Source organism: Rhipicephalus microplus, chromosome 2 (assembly GCF_043290135.1).
Source record: "Rhipicephalus microplus isolate Deutch F79 chromosome 2, USDA_Rmic, whole genome shotgun sequence".
Classification (NCBI taxonomy): domain Eukaryota; kingdom Metazoa; phylum Arthropoda; class Arachnida; order Ixodida; family Ixodidae; genus Rhipicephalus; species Rhipicephalus microplus.
In genome coordinates this window covers 34879061-34887830 of record NC_134701.1, presented here as the reverse complement: position 1 = coordinate 34887830, position 8770 = coordinate 34879061, and positions in this window count along the sequence as shown.

Here is an 8770-nt window from a genome sequence, read left to right as displayed (position 1 = left end):
TCGCCGACTACATCGCCGGATCGCAGTGGCAACGACGACGACCATCCCGTTCACCTTCGCCTGGCCGCTACGCCTCTCCGGATCGCCGCCAGTACACCGGCCCTAACCGGGGTCGATTCCCAAGCCCCTACCCGGGAAACTAAAGGCAGCAACCGATGGAGGTACGGTTGCTGCACGACGCAATGCCGAAGATCCTCCTCCACCGCCGCCACCGCTGCCGATGACGACGACCACGACGCACGAACTTTCCCGACGTAGTCGCAGTACGCCGCCTGAGCAGAGTCTTCACGACAGAGCCTCGCCGCCGACGCGACATAGCAGCGCCGGACCAAGCCGACGCAGCCGTGATCCAACGCCCCGACCTAACCGGAACGCCAGACGACGAACCACCGACCTCGACGTGATCATCGACGGCCACAGCGTCACCGCCCTAGTCGATACCAGCGCCGACTACTCTGTCCTCAGTGGTCTCTTCGCCGCTAAGCTCAAGAAGGTAAAGACTGCATGGGAAGGACCGGATATCCGAACAGCAGGGGGCCACCTTATAACACCGACTGGAACCTGCACGGCAAGAGCCACGATTCACAGCCAGACGTATTCTGTGAGTTTTGTGGTCCTGCAGCAATGCTCGCGAGACGTCATTTTAGGCATGGATTTCCTGGACCAGCAAGGCGCAGTCATCGACCTAAGATCCAGGTCAATCACGCTGTCCACGAATAATGCAACGGCGTCAGACTGCAACGTCACTCACAATGCCTTGAATGTAACACAAGAGCAGGTAACCATCCCGCCACTGTCGAGCGTCATCATTTCCGTCGGCACCAAAGCGCCTACCAACTTACAAGGTGTCATCGAAGGCGACCAGCACCTGCTCCTAGACCGTCAGATGTGCGTCGCAAGAGGCATAGCCAAGCTTCATAACGGCGAAGCCAAGGTAATGGTGACGAACTTCAGCAACGAATATAGGCACTTGAATAGGGGCACGACAGTAGCACATCTAAGCGAATTTGTGGAAACGAGCAATGCCTTCGCCCTCACCGATTCTCAGGGAGCCGCAACGTCGACAGCAGTTTCCACGCCCGCCTTCGACGTAAGTCAAGGCCTTTCCAGGCAGCAACAAAAGGAGCTCAAGGCCTTACTCCACCAATACAAGGACTGCTTCTCGTCGTTATCGAGGCTTCGTCAGACCCCTCTCACGAAACATCGCATCATAACCGACGAATATGTCCGTCCGCTCCGTCAGAGCCCCTACCGAGTTTCTGCACGGGAACGCGAGGCCATCAAGCAACAAGTCGACGAAATGCTGCGTGACGACATCATTCAGCCGTCTACGAGCCCGTGGGCATCACCCGTGGTGTTAGTGAGGAAGAAGGACGGAACCCTACGTTTTTGCGTCGATTATCGTCGCCTGAACAAGATCACGAAGAAAGACGTGTATCCCCTCCCACGGGTAGACGATGCTCTGGACAGACTCTACAACGCCAAGTATTTTTCGTCGATGGACCTCAAAACCGGCTACTGGCAAATCGAAGTAGATGAGAGAGACCGAGAGAAGACTGCCTTCATAACACCAGACGGCCTGTTCGAGTTTAAGGTCATGCCCTTTGGTCTTTGCTCGGCGCCCGCGACGTTCCAACGGGTTATGGACACAGTACTCACAGGCTTGAAGTGGCAGACTTGGCTCGTCTACTTGGACGACGTAGTCGTATTTTCTTCCAACTTCGACGAGCACCTCCGGCGCCTTGAAGCTGTTCTTCGGGTAATCAAAGCCTCGGGACTTATCCTGAAGCCAGAAAAGTGCCGCTTCGCCTACGAGGAGCTATTGTTCCTTGGCCACGTTATCAGCAAGTCGGGAGTGCTCCCTGATCCACAGAAAACAGCTGCGATCGCCGACTTTCCTGCACCCACCGACAAGAAAGCAGTACGCCGATTTCTTGGCCTCTGCGCTTATTACAGGCGCTTCGTGAAGAACTTTTCGCGGATCGCCGAGCCGCTGACGTACCTCACGAAGGCCGACGTCGACTTCAAATGGGAAATGCCGCAAGTCGAGGCATTTCAAGAATTAAAGCAACGCCTGCAAACGCCGCCAATACTGGCGCACTTCGACGAAGAAGCGGACACCGAAATTCACACGGACGCAAGCAGCACAGGGCTCGGCGCCGTGCTCGTGCAGAGGACCGACGGACTTGAAAGGGTCATTGGTTACGCTAGCCAGTCACTTTCGAAGGCAGAAGCCAATTATTCCACGACAGAAAAGGAATGCCTTGCCATCATCTGGGCTACATCAAAGTTCCACCCCTACCTGTACGGCAGGCCTTTCAAAGTCGTGAGTGACCACCACGCCTTGTGTTGGCTAGCTAACTTGAAGGATCCATCAGGGCGCCTCGCACGGTGGAGTCTCAGACTACAAGAATTTGACATTACCGTCGTCTACAAGAGCGGACGAAAGCACTCCGACGCCGACTGCTTGTCTCGCGCCCCTGTCGATCCGCCGCCCCAGGACGACCGGGACGACGACTCTTTCCTGGGACCCATAAGTACCGACGACTTCGCGGAACGCCAACGAGCTGACCCAGAGCTCAAGATCCTCATGGACTACCTGCAAGGCGAGACCGCCGACGTGCCGAAAGTATTCCGCCGAGGACTGGCTTCGTTTTTCCTGCGGAACAACGTCCCCCTGAAGAAGAACTTCTCGCCGCTCCGCGCCGACCACCTCCTCGTGGTGCCTTCAGCGTTACGTCCAGAGGTTCTGGAAGCATTCCACGACGACCCGACAGCCGGACATCTTGGTGTTTCCCGCACACTGTCACGAATACAAGAGAAGTACTATTGGCCTCGCCTCACTGCCGACATCGCCCACTACGTAAAGACATGCAGAGACTGTCAGCGACGCAAGACGCCGACAACTAGGCCAGCCGGACTTCTGCAACCCATCGAACCACCTCGACGGCCATTCCAACAAATCGGCATGGACTTACTGGGGCCGTTCCCGACGTCAACTTCTGGCAACAAATGGATTGTCGTAGCGACTGACTACCTCACCCGCTATGCCGAAACAAGGACCTTGCCCAAGGGCACTGCCGCCGAGTTCGCCAAGTTCTTCATTGAGAACATCGTCCTCCGCCACGGAGCCCCCGAGGTCCTCATCACCGACAGAGGTACGGCCTTTACGACTGACCTAACGGAGGCGATCTTGAGGTATAGTCAGACAAGCCACCGCCGAACCACCACGTACCACCCACAGACGAATGGCCTCACCGAGCGTCTAAATAAGACCATCGCCGACATGCTGGCCATGTACGTGGACGTCGAACACAAGACGTGGGACGCCATACTCCCGTATGTAACCTTCGCGTACAACACGGCCGTGCAGGAAACGACGCAGTTTGCTCCATACAAGCTCGTCTACGGACGGAGCCCAACAACGACGCTTGACGTCATGCTACCGGTCGGCACCGACGAAGAAGACCTCGACGTGCCAGCTACCTGGATCGCGCTGAAGAAGCTCGACAGCTAGCCCGCCTGCGTATCAAGAGCCAACAGACGGTCGACAGGCGCCACTACAACCTTCGACGACGCCACACCGAATACCAACCCGGCGACCTTGTCTGGGTCTGGACGCCGATACGACGACGGGGATTGTCTGAGAAGCTCTTGCGACGCTACTTTGGACCCTACAAGGTAGTCCGACGTCGTGGTGAACTGGACTATGAGGTCGTGCCCGATGGCTTAACGTCATCCCAACGACGCCGTGCACGACCCAAAGTCGTACACATGGTGCGACTTAAACCTTATTATGCGCGCTGATTAGCTGTGACGTCTTGTTAATGTAATTTATTGCATGTGCTCTCTCTTATGTTCTGTCTTTAGCATCGGGACGATGTTTTTTTTTTCAGGGGGGGGGGGTAGTGACACGTGCGGTTTTTTTGGTTTACGAAGAAAGCCGCTATCACTTTCCAGTGACACGCGCGCTCGTTGTGATTGTTTGCGGGGAGCATTGTTATCACTTTCTGTTAAGCGCAACGCAGGCCGCGTTTATCTTGCATGCCACTCTGGAACCGTGTGAATCATTCTTGAAACTTTGCATGCTTGACGCGCACATTCTAGTAACTTCTGGAGCTCCAGAAATAAATCGAGAACGCAATATGACGCGTGTATGAAAAGCCGGCGCAGTGCGCCACTAGTCGGTCTTTTTCCGTCGACCGACGACTGTTCACGCCGCTGTTGCTGTGAGTTGTGTTTGGCCTTGTTTTGCTGGGCACAAGTTCGCCCAATAAACAGTTCGCCCGACATCGCCCTGACTCCTGTGTGCTTCCTCTCAAGTGCTGCGTGTGTCACAACCGCGTGACAATATAAAGCGACGCCCATGTATGACGGGAAGATTTCGTGGTCGAGCAATCCTTCGTGTAACCGCGATTCAGTTAGGATGACAATGTCGGCTTCTACATCTTCGATACAGCTGTGTAGTTTGTCGAGTTTACGCAGCACGCTTCGTATATTAGTGAAGGCAACATTTATATTTAGCGCTGATATTCGGCTTGGTCGAAAGGTAGAGGTACAGAAGACAGATGGGCGTCACTCAGTGGTTTTATTGCTCACACCTTGAGATTTATCACCTATGGCAATCACAGTCTTTTTTTTGTATATTTCTACAATTTGTCGGCATTCTGGTCGTATATGTAGCACTTTTTGTCCACGTGAACTCGGTCGAGACTCAGTTTAAATGCGCACTTTTGAGGGCGGATGAAGTGCAACAACTTTAACCACGCAATGTGGGTGGCAGCTGCGGAGTCCTCCCTAATGGCGAAGTCCGTGTCTTTAAGCATGCAACCGCAGCTCGAAATGCGTTCCTTCGTTTTGTAGTGGGCTAGTTTAACAATAATAGGTCGAGTTTTATTTTCCGAAAAGGTCCCAATTCGGTGTGCGCGTTTCGTCGCACCTGGTTCAAGTGTAATTTTAAGCTTGTCGGCGCAAAACGTGGATATCTTTTGTTCCGGCTCTGCCCTTGTTTCTTTATTGTTGTCTTTTATGCTAAGAAAGAGCAGATTGTTGCGTCGTAGGTGGTTGCTGGCGTCAATAGTTGCGGCTTAGAGGACGCAAATTTGGCGGCTTATCTGGAATGAATCGTTATTGCTAGGCTTACTACTTTGGGGCTTCGGTTTTTCTAGGTTTTCAAGTCGGTTGCTAATTGAAGAAATTTGTTTTAATGGGCAGTTTGGGCAGTTTTAAGGCCGTCTAATACTGATCGAATAGTTTCTAAATTGTCCTCAATGTGTTTGATATAATTTAAGACTGTGGCTATTTCATCGCTTCTTGTTGGGCAAGATTCAATTCCACGTCGCCAGAGAGCAGCAGTATAAATTGAGAGCACAGACCAAAAGCAATCACGTCAACACACAACTTCAATATACTATGCCACCTAAAGTCGCTGGGGCACAACGCAGCAATAAGGAAGTGGTTACTGCTTCTACAAGATTTACAACTTCCATGAAGGAATGCGGCAGCACAAGAATGACCTCCGTCAAAGCAACAGCATACAGAGCGGAATGGCATAACACTGCGACAACTTCGACTACAATACCAGTCCCGATGGTGCGCTGTCGAGCTCTTTGCCTTGTTTGGTACGCTTCCTGCATTCATTGGGATGCATAAAGAAAGCGAAAACAGGCACGAGAAACTTGAATATGGGAAAGGACTATGCCGCCAAGCTTTTTGCAGTGTGGACTGCCTGAACATAATCACGGGTGACGGACCATCGAAAGTGATTCGGCACTTCAAAGGTGGCTATAAATGAAAAGACGTCTGAAAAAAAAAAGAAAAAAAAAACATAATCACTGGCGTTGCTTTGTTGTGTCGGTATGACTGGAAATGCAGGCGTGTTGGGAAATTAGAGAATATCTCATACGGTAACTCAAGAACTCAAACAAGTCAATAAAGTTTAAACACCGTTCTATTTGCCGAGACGTAACAGATTTTTTGACCTCATGAAAGCTTGAAGAAATTTGTTTTTGAGAGTAATAAAGCGTCACACACGGCATCAACGCTGTGTTTCTACCTCCTTCCTTCGTGAAACCTGGCTGCTATAACTTTCAAGGTACCCTAAATAAGGCAACTGCTGTTTAATATGTAGCAAAGGACATGACAAAATCTGATGGTGTCTGTCGATGCTGAATTTAAAAAAACAAAATTTGACGATATGGTGCATAGCTATCGAAAATTTTCAGCGCACAGCAATGCCCCCATAAGACGTTCACAATCACACGTCGTCTCCTCTCGTTCCTGTGAATGAGTTCTTTAGCGTTCATACCTTTCCCACTAACCACATTTATTCATGGAATCAGACAGACAGAAAAAGAACTTTATTGTGTTTCGAGAAACGTTACTCCTTTAGAGCAATGTCGCGGGCCGCTCTCACGTAGAAACGTGGAGGCCTAGCCTCAACACCGCATCGTGGGCTCTCTGGACAGCCCGTTGTTGTGGTAGCAACTCTGAACTTCGTAAGGCAGAGTCCGAATCTTCTTCTGTGAGCCGACTTGGGCACCATAATGAGGGGCACTGCCAGAGCATATGTGCTATGTCACTAACCTCACCACGATCAGGACAAGTAGAGTCAAAAGCCTCTGAGGAGACTATACCCAGGAAAAATAGGCTTGATAGGACCTGGTCAGGAGCATTCTAAACGTGATGGCCCGAGGTCTAGAGAACTTGTTGTGCGGAGGAGCAAATGACCGCCTACTCAACTGGTAGTGTTTAGCCACTTCTCTGAATGTAAGTAAAGCGTCCCTGAACTGCCAACCTGCGCGCCTACGTCCTCCGCAGCGTGGAGGGTTACTGCGTGAGCCCGAGACTAAGCAGTGTCATTCAGGTTTACTTAGTCCGGTACGGGCTTGAGATGTGCAGGAAACCAGACAATGGTATGTGGAGAAAGTGTCCTATTTTCAAGTAGTTTATATACTCCAGTACAGAAGGAACCAGTGGCGAAAGCCTTGATTACTGACCTTGAGTCGATGACGATTTGTGATCAAGTGCCATCCAAAAGGGCAAGAGCTACAGCCAACTGTTTGGTTCTCGAGGGAGTAGAGTCCCTAACTGACTCAGCATTAATAATAGAACCCACATGAATGACGGAAATAACAGAAAACCTAGCTGAGCGGCCGTACAGAGCGGCATCTACCAAACGCACTGAAAGGGGATCGTTCCTAATGTCCTTCAGAAGTGTGATGGCCCTAGCTGGGCACCTTCCTACGTTGTGCTGTAAATGGACGTTTCGCAGAAACGGAGAGACCTGGATGACAGCACGCTGTTCATCCGGCAGTTGAATACGGTGATCCTCTACGAGCGCCGAACTGAGGCATATGACGGCCAAAATCTTCCTACCAACAGGCGTAAACGACAGGTGCTTTAGCTGTGACGCCTCTTGGGCTTCAATGATCTCTTCTAGGGTGTTATGAACTCCTAGCTGCATAAGCCGTTCACTTCTTGTTTGCACAAGGATGCAACACCCTCTTTACGTTTTTTCTGATCAGAGTTTTCAGCTTATTGATGGAAAACACGAATCAGCATTTGAGGACAGAAGCAGTTCAATGCAACAGATAGAGAAGGGGCGCTGCTCACGAATCGTGCGGCTTTGTAGCCTTTTAAACTACATGAACGATGAATCCGCGGCATTGCACTCATTCCTAATTGATTTGATATATAACTGTAGAGCAAGCTCATTGTGAATCACGAAGTCCCATAATGAAGTTGGCCTGGAGTTGCACATGTCAGAACATGCTACACAGCCTCCTTCCATGCCCTCGTATACAGCCATGTTCGTACATTTCGAACGTTTAATGGACATATAATATTGCGATGATCAAGAATTATTCAGTTTTTCCATTTGTTAGTACTTTGCTTAGCTACACGTTCTTCTCCCCTTTAGAAAAAAATTACGCAAGTTTCGTAGCATGCATTACCATAGGTTGCTGTTTCTACTTCATCAAAGACTGTCATCGGTGTGCTCTCTAAACACAACACCTACTAACATTAAAGTGCGAGCCAGTGCAATGCATAAAAACCACTCTTACATAAAAAACTGATGGGTTTCCCGGAAAGAAATCCCTAATGCCTCGATATTCAAACTGAAATTTTGAAATAGTGCCGCCGCGAACACCATTACCTCCCGAACGAAATACACTGTGAATTGTGCTACAACCAGCACTGCACTCGGTATGTATGTTTTATTGTTATAATATATAATAATAATAATAATTATAATAAATATTATTGTTGTTGCTGTTGTTCTCGTTGTTCTGAAGCAGGTCATCGTGTTTAATCTCGCGTTTAGAGTTACTATATAACCTCCCCGAAGGTAGCCCATGCACCTTTAACCAATCTCTGTCATCTGGTAAGTTACCTAAATACTGGAAGATTAGCAAGGTAGACCCTCTATTAAAGGGCAGACGGGCACTCACGCCGGAATTATCGACCCATTTCGCTAACATGCACATCTTGCAACCTACTTGATTATATTATAGCTTCTCATATCTATAATCACCTTGAATCGAATAACTTTTTCCCCCTAATCAGCCTGGTTTCAGGAAAGTGGCTCCTCATGCGACACTCAGTTATTCAAATTCACCACTGACCTTAACTTTAATAATGTTACGGAAGAGAGACGCCATATCGACGAGGCTTTGTATGAAATATATTTCAAACCACCACCAGCAGCAGCGTGACCGGTAGACCAGACACCGAGTGGAGACCACTCTTCGTCCTCTTCATTAGGCAC